General features: G+C 50.2%; 1 long non-coding RNA gene across 1 annotated transcript in view; it reads right to left on the reverse strand.

The window, feature by feature from the left end:
- Positions 1-7,457, reverse strand: part of LOC131506089 (uncharacterized) — a 58,517-nt gene extending 51,060 nt beyond the window's left edge. The window contains exon 1 of the long non-coding RNA XR_009258728.1: positions 7,012-7,457. This is a non-coding gene — a long non-coding RNA (uncharacterized LOC131506089). The remainder of the gene's footprint in view (positions 1-7,011) is intronic.
- Positions 7,458-8,779: the final 1,322 nt, after the last annotated feature.

The following is an 8,779-nucleotide window of genomic DNA, read 5'->3' on the forward strand; positions in this document are numbered from 1 at the left end:
CCACGCGTGCACACACATGCACGCACGCACACACACACACAGACCATACACACACGTCTTATAGCTTATACCTATAAGCCATGCCTATAGCTCCTCATGGTAGTGATTCCCCAGCTAGGGCATTCAGGCGTCATCTAACTAGAAAAACAGAAACCACTCCGGATCTTGCAACTGAAGAAATTTAATACAAGGATGCACAGGTGATAGAAGGAGCTGAAAAGCCCAACAGGGAACGTAAGGAACCAGAGATTAGCAACGGCAGGAAGGTGGTGCTGCTCCTGAGTCTGGAGGGACATAGAAGAAGGTGGGGTTACAAGATCCCAGAAGCCAGGACATTACTTGGCAGGCGCTGGAGGCACAGAGCAGAGGAAGCCACTGCCGGAGATGCCACTGGAGGAGAGAGAACAAACAGCCAGCTTCTCCCCACCTCTCCTCCAGTCTTCTGTCCTACACTCCCATTAGCCAAACTATAGCACGTAGGCTCCCGTGATGGGAAGCAAGCAGGGGAAGCATGAAGATAGGAACAGAGGGCAGACAGGGGCTGACCAGCACCCCCGGGGTGACCTTGGGTGAATCACTGGCTCCACATTCTAGTTTCCTTCTTGGTAATTTGAGAAGAATAATACCTCTCACGTTTGTTGTGAGACTTACGTGAAATAAAATCCGTGAAAGCACTTTATCAGTTTCAAAAGGCATATACACAAATGCAAGAGCTTTTCTTATTGGTTTTAATTCAAAGTGTTTGGGACTTTGGGCTCTGGGCAGGGGTGGGGGGAGTAAGCTGGTGTATTCTGATGTCTTCAGGAGCTTCGTAATGCCTGGCTCATTAGCTGAGTGAAGGGACGTAGCTGCATTTTACCACCTGGTACTTCGTGCCATCGCTCTGGTCCATCAGCCTTCGAAAAGCACTGGCTGGCTTTGAATAACTGGCACATGACAGAAGGGATGTCAGAGCGTGTTCTCGGTTCTCTTTGGGGATCTGTCTGTGGTTTTGGATCAAAAAGTGACAAGTAGAGAAGACTCTGGAAATGACGCCAAGACCATTACTCCACCCTTTCTGTTTACAGAGGACCAGAGAGGAGACAGGGTTGGCACACCGTGGCATGCCAAATGCTTGGCAGAGAGTGACGTACAACCCCCGAGAAGCCTCACCCACTTCTCCAGCCCTCCACCTTAGGCCTTCGGCTTTCAAGTCGGCCCCATATCGCAGCTGGCACTGCAACGTTTCCTTCTTTGTTCCCATGAGCTTTCTTTCTTTCCTTTTCGTCTTTTGTCTCTTCTTCCCAATAATCTTTGACAACTCATTTCCACGCGGTTCTTCCATTCCACTCTGCTGATGGACATTGGAAGCGGAGCGCTAAGTCGTATCTATTTTAAGTTGAGAGTGTAAACTCTTCTAAATAACTCAATTCCCCTTTGATATCAGGAGTGAGAAAGTAACCATCACAAACCCTTAGAGACCAGCTTCTCTGCCAACCTCGGGGCTTTCGGCAGAAATAATAAAGCACAATCTCTTCCCTTCTACCAGCAGAAAGGATGGGCCAGGACCAGCACTTTCAATTTTTTTTTTTTTTTCAACATTTTTTATTTATTTTTGGGACAGAGAGAGACAGAGCATGAACGGGGGAGGGGCAGAGAGAGAGGGAGACACAGAATCGGAAACAGGCTCCAGGCTCCGAGCCATCAGCCCAGAGCCTGACGCGGGGCTCGAACTCACGGACCGCGAGATCGTGACCTGGCTGAAGTCGGACGCTTAACCGACTGCGCCACCCAGGCGCCCCAAGGACCAGCACTTTCAACTAAGCACCAGGCCACTCAAACCTGGCCCATAAGAATGGCCGTCCTTTTACCAGTGGCACGAGATGGTTCGACCCCCTTGGCAAGAATGGGCCTGTCTTCCGTACCTTTCAGTGCCAGGTGAACTTGGTGAACGGATGATGAAGTTCAAAGGTAGATTCCTTACTTGTCCAATGAAGAGATGCTGCCTTGATTGTAAGTTCCCTTCTTGCACTGACATTTAAGAAATGAGTATCCTTCCACCAAACATGGCCTATTATGGTCACAGAGGCACTAAGACTGTAATATTCCCCTGAGTGACTCATAGAATTCCCAGTGGCCCACTGTGAGTTGACATTTTACTGGTGCAGAGTCTGCGGCATCATAAAATGTCAGAGCTGGAGGAGAATCAGCCATGCTCTAGCATGAGTACATTGAGGAGTCTGGGACCTGAAGCTTGCGGATATTCATTTACTGATCCCTCCAATAGAAATTGATTGTGTGCCCTCTCATGTGCTTGTGGGGCAAGATGCACAATAACAAGGAAACTAAAAACTGGACAAGGTAATTATAGTTTCTAATAATTGCTTGACAGATAATAAAACATGTAATAGACTCATTCACTTTGTGCAATGGATATTGAATAACTTGGAGGTGGGTGAGGGTGGCTCTTTGCAACATTGGCCCTTAAGATGAGCTCTGAAGCTTGAGAAGAAGCCAGTGGTGGAAACCAGCTTGTAAAAAAGAAGCAGAGGGAATGACATGTGCAAAGGCCCTGAGGCAGGAAAGCTTTGGGTGTATTCAAGAGGTGGAAAGGCAGCCAGTCAAGTGGGAAGGTAATACGGGAAGAGTAGTTTGAAGAGTGGCTGGTGGAGTTGGCTGAAACCAGATTGGCCTCATAGGGCCTCATAAGGACTTTGGGTTTTATTCTAAGCAGGGGAAACCATTGAAGGCTCTTAAGCAGGTATGCGACATACTCTGGTTTGCATTCCTTAAAGACTCCTCTGAATCCAGGAAGGAGAATGGATTGCAGAAGAGAAAATGTGACTATTGAAATAGTCCAGGCAAAAAAAAAAAAAAAAAGACAAAATTAGTAACCTGGAAATGGTAAGAAGTGGAGAGATCTGAGATACATCTAAACATAGAGCCTCTAAGACTTGTTGATTATGTGGCTCTATAACCTGAGAATCAGAGGAATGAAAAAAGACTTTTAGGCTTTTGAGCAGCTGGGTGAGTGCATGTGTCATTACGGGTATGGTCACAAACATTAGAGGTGGGTAGGATTAGAGAGACCTATTGACTGTAAAGGGAAACTGGGGGCCCGGGTGACACAAGGTTGGGGGGCATACAGGTATGAGGGTGGCTGAGAATCACAATCTTAGCAAATATCATCTATGCTTAAGAGAAAGTGAGACCATGAGTTACTTTGTAGCAGTGTTATTCAGTCAGTGTGACTGGGGACCCCAAAGGACGTTTGGCAATGTCCTGAGGCACTTAGTTGTCATGGCTTTGGTGGGGGTGGAGGGATTGCAGTTTTTCTGGCATCTAGTGGATGGAGGCCAGGGATGCTGCTCAACATCCTTCCATACACAAAGCAGCCCGTACAATAAAGACTTATCTGGCCCCAAATGTCAACAGTGCCCAGTTTGCTTTTGGGGACTTACACAAACGAATCACGCCCAGGGAGCAGTATCTTGGAAGGTGTCGCTCCAGATGGAGTATTAGGAAGGAGCCCAGACTTGCTTCTGTGGCAGAGGCTGACAGCAGCTGGTGAGTACGAGGCTAGCAGATTCCCTGTGGGTGAGGTTGGGACCCCAAGAGAGGGCTCTGAACCCTGTGGGGGCCTTGGTAAGATCGGGACATCGACTGGATCCGACCAGAGAGCCCTAAGCCCACTGGGAAGCCAGACGGACGCACTGCCAAGTGAGAGCTTACTCACCGAGCAAGAGGATTGATGCAGCTGTGCCGGGGGAAATCAGGGGTTTCCGGGGGAAGGGAAAGAGCCTGGGGCTCCTACAGGGCAGGGGGATAGGTAGTCAGTACCCGTTTCAAAGCTAAAGATCCTGTAGAGTCTGCTGGCTCTCACGACTGCCTACATGGTGAAATCACCAGGGAGAATTTTTTTTGATGTTTCTTTATTTATTTGGAGCCGTGGGGGGGGGGGGCGCGGGGAGAGAATCGCAAGTAGGTTCTGTGCTGTCAGCATGGAGCCCAACGAGGGGCTCAATTGGGATGGATCTCAAGGACCGTGAGATCATGACCTGAACTGAAATCCAGAGTCGGACGCTTAACAGACCCACTCAGGCACCTCCTCACCTGGGGAGATTTTTTAAAAAAATTTTAATGTGTATTTATTTTTGAGAGAGAGAGAGAGAGCATGAGTGGGGGTGGGGGAGAGAGAGAGGGACACACAGAATCCAAAGCAGGCTCCAGGCTCTGAGCTGTCAGCACACAGAGCCCGCCTTGGAGCTTGAACTCACTGACCTGAGATCATGACCTGAGCCAAAGTCAGACGCTTAACTGACTGAGCCACCCAGGCGCCCCACCTGTGGAGATTTTATTAAGTTCTAATGCCTAAGCCCCACCCCCAACGATAGCTATTAGATTAGCACGGCTTAGGGCCCCAGTACTGGAATTTTAAAGCTCCTCCAGATATTCTGGGTTGAGAACCACTGGTCTAATCCCAGCATTGCCCACAGATCCCTCCAGAGCCAGACAAGCAACAGACATACAGGCAAGGAGTCCCCACTCCGTGGGTAGCCCGTACTCAGCGGTAGTTTGCTGTTGCCTTGTAGAGACCTGTGCCCGACACTGCCAGATCTTCCCATTTCCTCGTGGTTTTTGTTTTGTTTTATTTTCAAGAAGCCTCAAATCCAGATTTTTGTTTTTAACGCTAGTGCCAAATATCTTCAAAGCCCATGCCAAACAAAACATGTGTGTGCAGAGTGCGTCGGACCCGAGGGCTGTCGTTTAGCAACCTCTGATCCAGTCCAGTGGTTTTCACACTTTTCTTAGCCACGGGGGTTTTTCTCCAAACAGGCTATTTTGTGGAAGTGATGTCAATTAAATCAGTCTACATGAAACTTTGCGGGGAGCGGAAGAGAGGCACACTGAGACCGTCCTTCCAGTCCCAGGTGGCTCTCGTGTCTGCCCCTGAAGAAGCTTCTCTGGTTCTGGGGAACCTCCCTGGTCCATTTACCAGATGGGGAGACTAAAGCCCTTCAGAACACAGTCCCAGAGCAGAACCAGCCCTGGGGGGCCATTTGGAAATGTGGAGGAGGGTGTTTGGAGTTGTCGCAGTGACAAAGCAGACACGACCGGCATTTAGTGGCTGGGGGGCAGGGATACTAAACTTCCTATAACATCCAGGACAATAAAGAATTCTATGTGAAGTGCCAACAGCTCCCCACTGGGAAGCACCAAATGAGGAATCGGAGACCCAGAGAGGAGAAATTAGCTGGCAGGTTCATGGCAAGTGCGCGCTAGAACTTTGGCCCCTGCCCATAGGCTTGGGGACTTCATCTGTACCCATCGGGAAAGGTCACTGCCTGGGGCCAAGTTGGCCATGCTCCACAACACAGGGGAGAGAGGAATATTTTACAGATTAAAGCCAGAGAGTCTCCTGAGGTGGGGCAGCCACTCCATAAAAAGCTGAGCGCCAGATTTTGAGAAGTGAGGCTGGGCAAGGACATGGGGGGCTGCGGGGTCTCTTCAGCCCAGGCTGGAGGCCAGCGCTCGGCCCTAGGAGGAGGCAGATCCGAGGAGCAGAGGCGCCGGGAAGCGGCGAGGCAGGGCAGTCACACAGGTTTGTTGGCCCCATTGGTCATTTAATCCCTAGGCCAAAATATGCCAGGTTCAAAAATAGGATGTGGAAGCAGGAGGGGGAAGGAGGGTGTTCCCCAGCACTCCAAGGAAAATCGAGCCAGAGGAGAACTCATCTGCCTATTTTTTGCCATCACAATGCCACACGTTGTACAGTCTCCCCGCTTACAAAATCATGAGTACAGAATCGCCATCTCTGTAACCGTCAGGCAAGGATCAAATTATCCACATTGTACAGGAGAGAGCCTCAGAGCGGTGCCTCTATCGCGCGGTCCTTTTAAAGATCCGACTTTGCTTGTTATGCTTATGTGAATCACCCCCAGGAAGAAGGTCAGGGAGGGAGTCCCATTCCCAGTTTGGGGTTCAGGCCCGCAGTTCCCAAGACTGTGGTGGGCACCACAAGCACGGGGAAACTTGGTGACATTCAGCAGACCCCATCCTGCCCCAAGGAGCCCGGGTCCCCATCCTCCAGTAGCAGCACCCCAAGTGATTCTGACACGCACCAACTCCCGCCCGCCTAACCCAGCTCAGCGAGACGGGTCCACTTGTCGTGAACTTGGGTGTCGCGGTGACATCACATGTCTACATAGCTTTCCAAATGCTTCTTCTCTCAGCTGGTGATAGGGACAAGACACCATCCAGTGGTGTGCTAGTTAGCCGGCTCTTGGTGACGGGGGAGCCCCTGATTTGTAGTGTGCCTGTTTCCACGGTGGGACTACGAACGAGCCCCGTTTCCAGCTACCGACATCGCATCGCTGAACACGGAGCTGAGGGAAAGAGGCCCACAAGCGACGCTTTTAAGACGGTGTGAGCCGGCCCCAGCACACATCTGTTGTGTCCCATGTCCAAAGCCAGCGACCTTTCCCCTAAAATATCCAGAGCTAGGACGTGGGGCGGGCTCCCGACGGAATCAAGGAAGGTATGTTCTAGGACAGCATCATCTTCAGGGGAAGAATATCAACTAGTCACCGTGATTCCCAAAGAGCCACAGACAGGACTTTGAGTCACAACTCTGTGAGTGTTGGCTGTGTGCTCTTGGATAAGTCGCAAACCTCTCCAGGCCTCAGATTCCTCATACGTAACCTAGAAATGGTAACACAGTCCCTAACCTTAAAGGCTAAAGGATATAATGCATGTAAAATGCGTAAGCTAGGACTCAGCAACAGTCATGTTTTCCATTTTGAGCACCCCTGGCATTTTAGACCCAGGAAGGACCTTTCCACTCTTCCCATCTAAATGCTTGCTGGGACATTTGAAGACTCTAGTAGGACAATTCTTTTGCTCAGCAGGCCACAGCCAGTTGCAATGGAAGCATCCTGTGTCCCTGTCTCTTGACTCAGAAGGTCAGGAAATTTGTCACTAGACTAGCCTTCCACCCCCAGAGTACATACAAGTTGGTTTCCAGGGACTTACCTAGGAGCCAAACTGGAAATCCTGCACGTTGGCCCAGAGCAATCACAGTCGCTGTCTGTGCACAAGTTTTGACAGAGGAAAAAAAAAAATCCAGAGGCCTTTTGCTTAGGCGGCCTGGGTCTCAGGCTCAGGCTGGCCTTGCAGAAGTTCGCTTTCACCTTTCTGCCATGGATGACGGAAACGTTGAAGCTATGGATGGTCTCTGCGTCCTCTTCCCTTCACACCAGCTAACGTGTTTTTCATTTCTCTTGGCGGGCTCAATTTCCCACATGTTCTCCCAAGCTCTTCCTCTCGGCTCCCCAGGGCTTCCCACAACAAACCCGCATGCCTGGGCAGTGGAGCAAGCCGCTGCAGTGAGAACCGTGCCGGATATGCCTCTGGCGTGTTTATCAGCCCCAGCCCCAGCCCCAGCCCCAGCCCCAGCCCGGGCTTCTGGGTTCCTCGGCTCCTCGGCTGGAGCAGAGCACCCAGCTGTTCAGGGGGCCGGGCCTGCCCGCACCCTGCCCATCAGGCCTGGCGCGATGGAACCCTTCTCTGGCTCTGCCACCAACTTACTGTGCGAGACCTGGCCCAAGACCTGCCCCTCGATGCCTCTCAGGTCCTCATCTCTGAAAATGACAGTCATAGTACCTTTGTTCCGTACGCAGCACTTGGCGTCTTCCGGTGGTCCCTTTACCCGTGGTCTCCTGCTTCATCCTGTTCCAGCTGTGATGTAGGAGGTCCCATCACAGGTAAGCTAGGGTCGCAGCCCGGGTCTGCTCCCCCCAGTTCCAGGACCTTGTGCCCCACCCCGCTTGTGGTTTCTTCATTAGAGGCAGGAGGCCGGGCTGTGACAGCAACTTGGTGGCTCCGTCCCACTGTGTAGGGCCGGCTTCATGGCCCTGACCTCCCATCCAAGGAAATCGCTTTGCTCCCTGAGAGCCCTGGGTGTGGCGGGGACGCTCCGCACAGCTTGCGTTTGAGCCTCGGAGCCACCGAAGGGTTAAAGGGAAGACATTCACTCTTTAAACACTCACCTTAAATTCCTGGTTAGAAGAGGCACTGTGAATTCTCCTTCTTTTTTTCTCCCCCACTTTATCTGTACGCTTGTGTCCTGCCAGCAAGTACTTCTCTCGGACACGGAATGTATTCGGTCTTTCTTTCCTTCTCTCTTTCTTTTTTTCTTTCTTTCTTTCTTTCTTTCTTTCTTTCTTTCTTTCTTTCTTTCTTTTCTTTCTTTCTCTTTCCTTCTTTCCTTCCTTCCTTCCTTCCTTCTTTGCTTTCTTGATTTTCTTCCTTCCTTCTCTTTCTTTCTTTCTTTCTTTCTTTCTTTCTTTCTTTCTTTCTTTCTTTCTTTCTTTCCAGTTCTTTTTGAAAGGGTCAGGCAGATCATAAAGTATTCATGGATTCCATCAGTTCCACAGACAGCTTGTAGACTATAGTGAGAACTTGCTAGTCCCATTTCATTGTTGCCAGGGAAGTGAAGATGTGGCATTTAGAATCCGGACAATGTTTTAGGTGATGGAATTTTCTAGCATATTCCAGAATGCTCCCAACCCTCTCCCTGCCTTTTCCAACCAAACAAAGCCTTCTGTGATCTCTTCAGCTGGAATTAATTTCTCTTTCTTAAATGCAACCCTCACCTTACATGTGAGTGGCCATGCTGATATTCACTGCTTAATCATTTTCTATGCCCCTCCTCTGGTCTCCTGGTAGATTGTAAAATCAGTAAAACACACACACACACACACACACACACACACACAAAAACCATCTCTTAATCACACTA

Source organism: Neofelis nebulosa, chromosome 1, assembly GCF_028018385.1.
Source record: "Neofelis nebulosa isolate mNeoNeb1 chromosome 1, mNeoNeb1.pri, whole genome shotgun sequence".
NCBI lineage: Eukaryota > Metazoa > Chordata > Mammalia > Carnivora > Felidae > Neofelis > Neofelis nebulosa.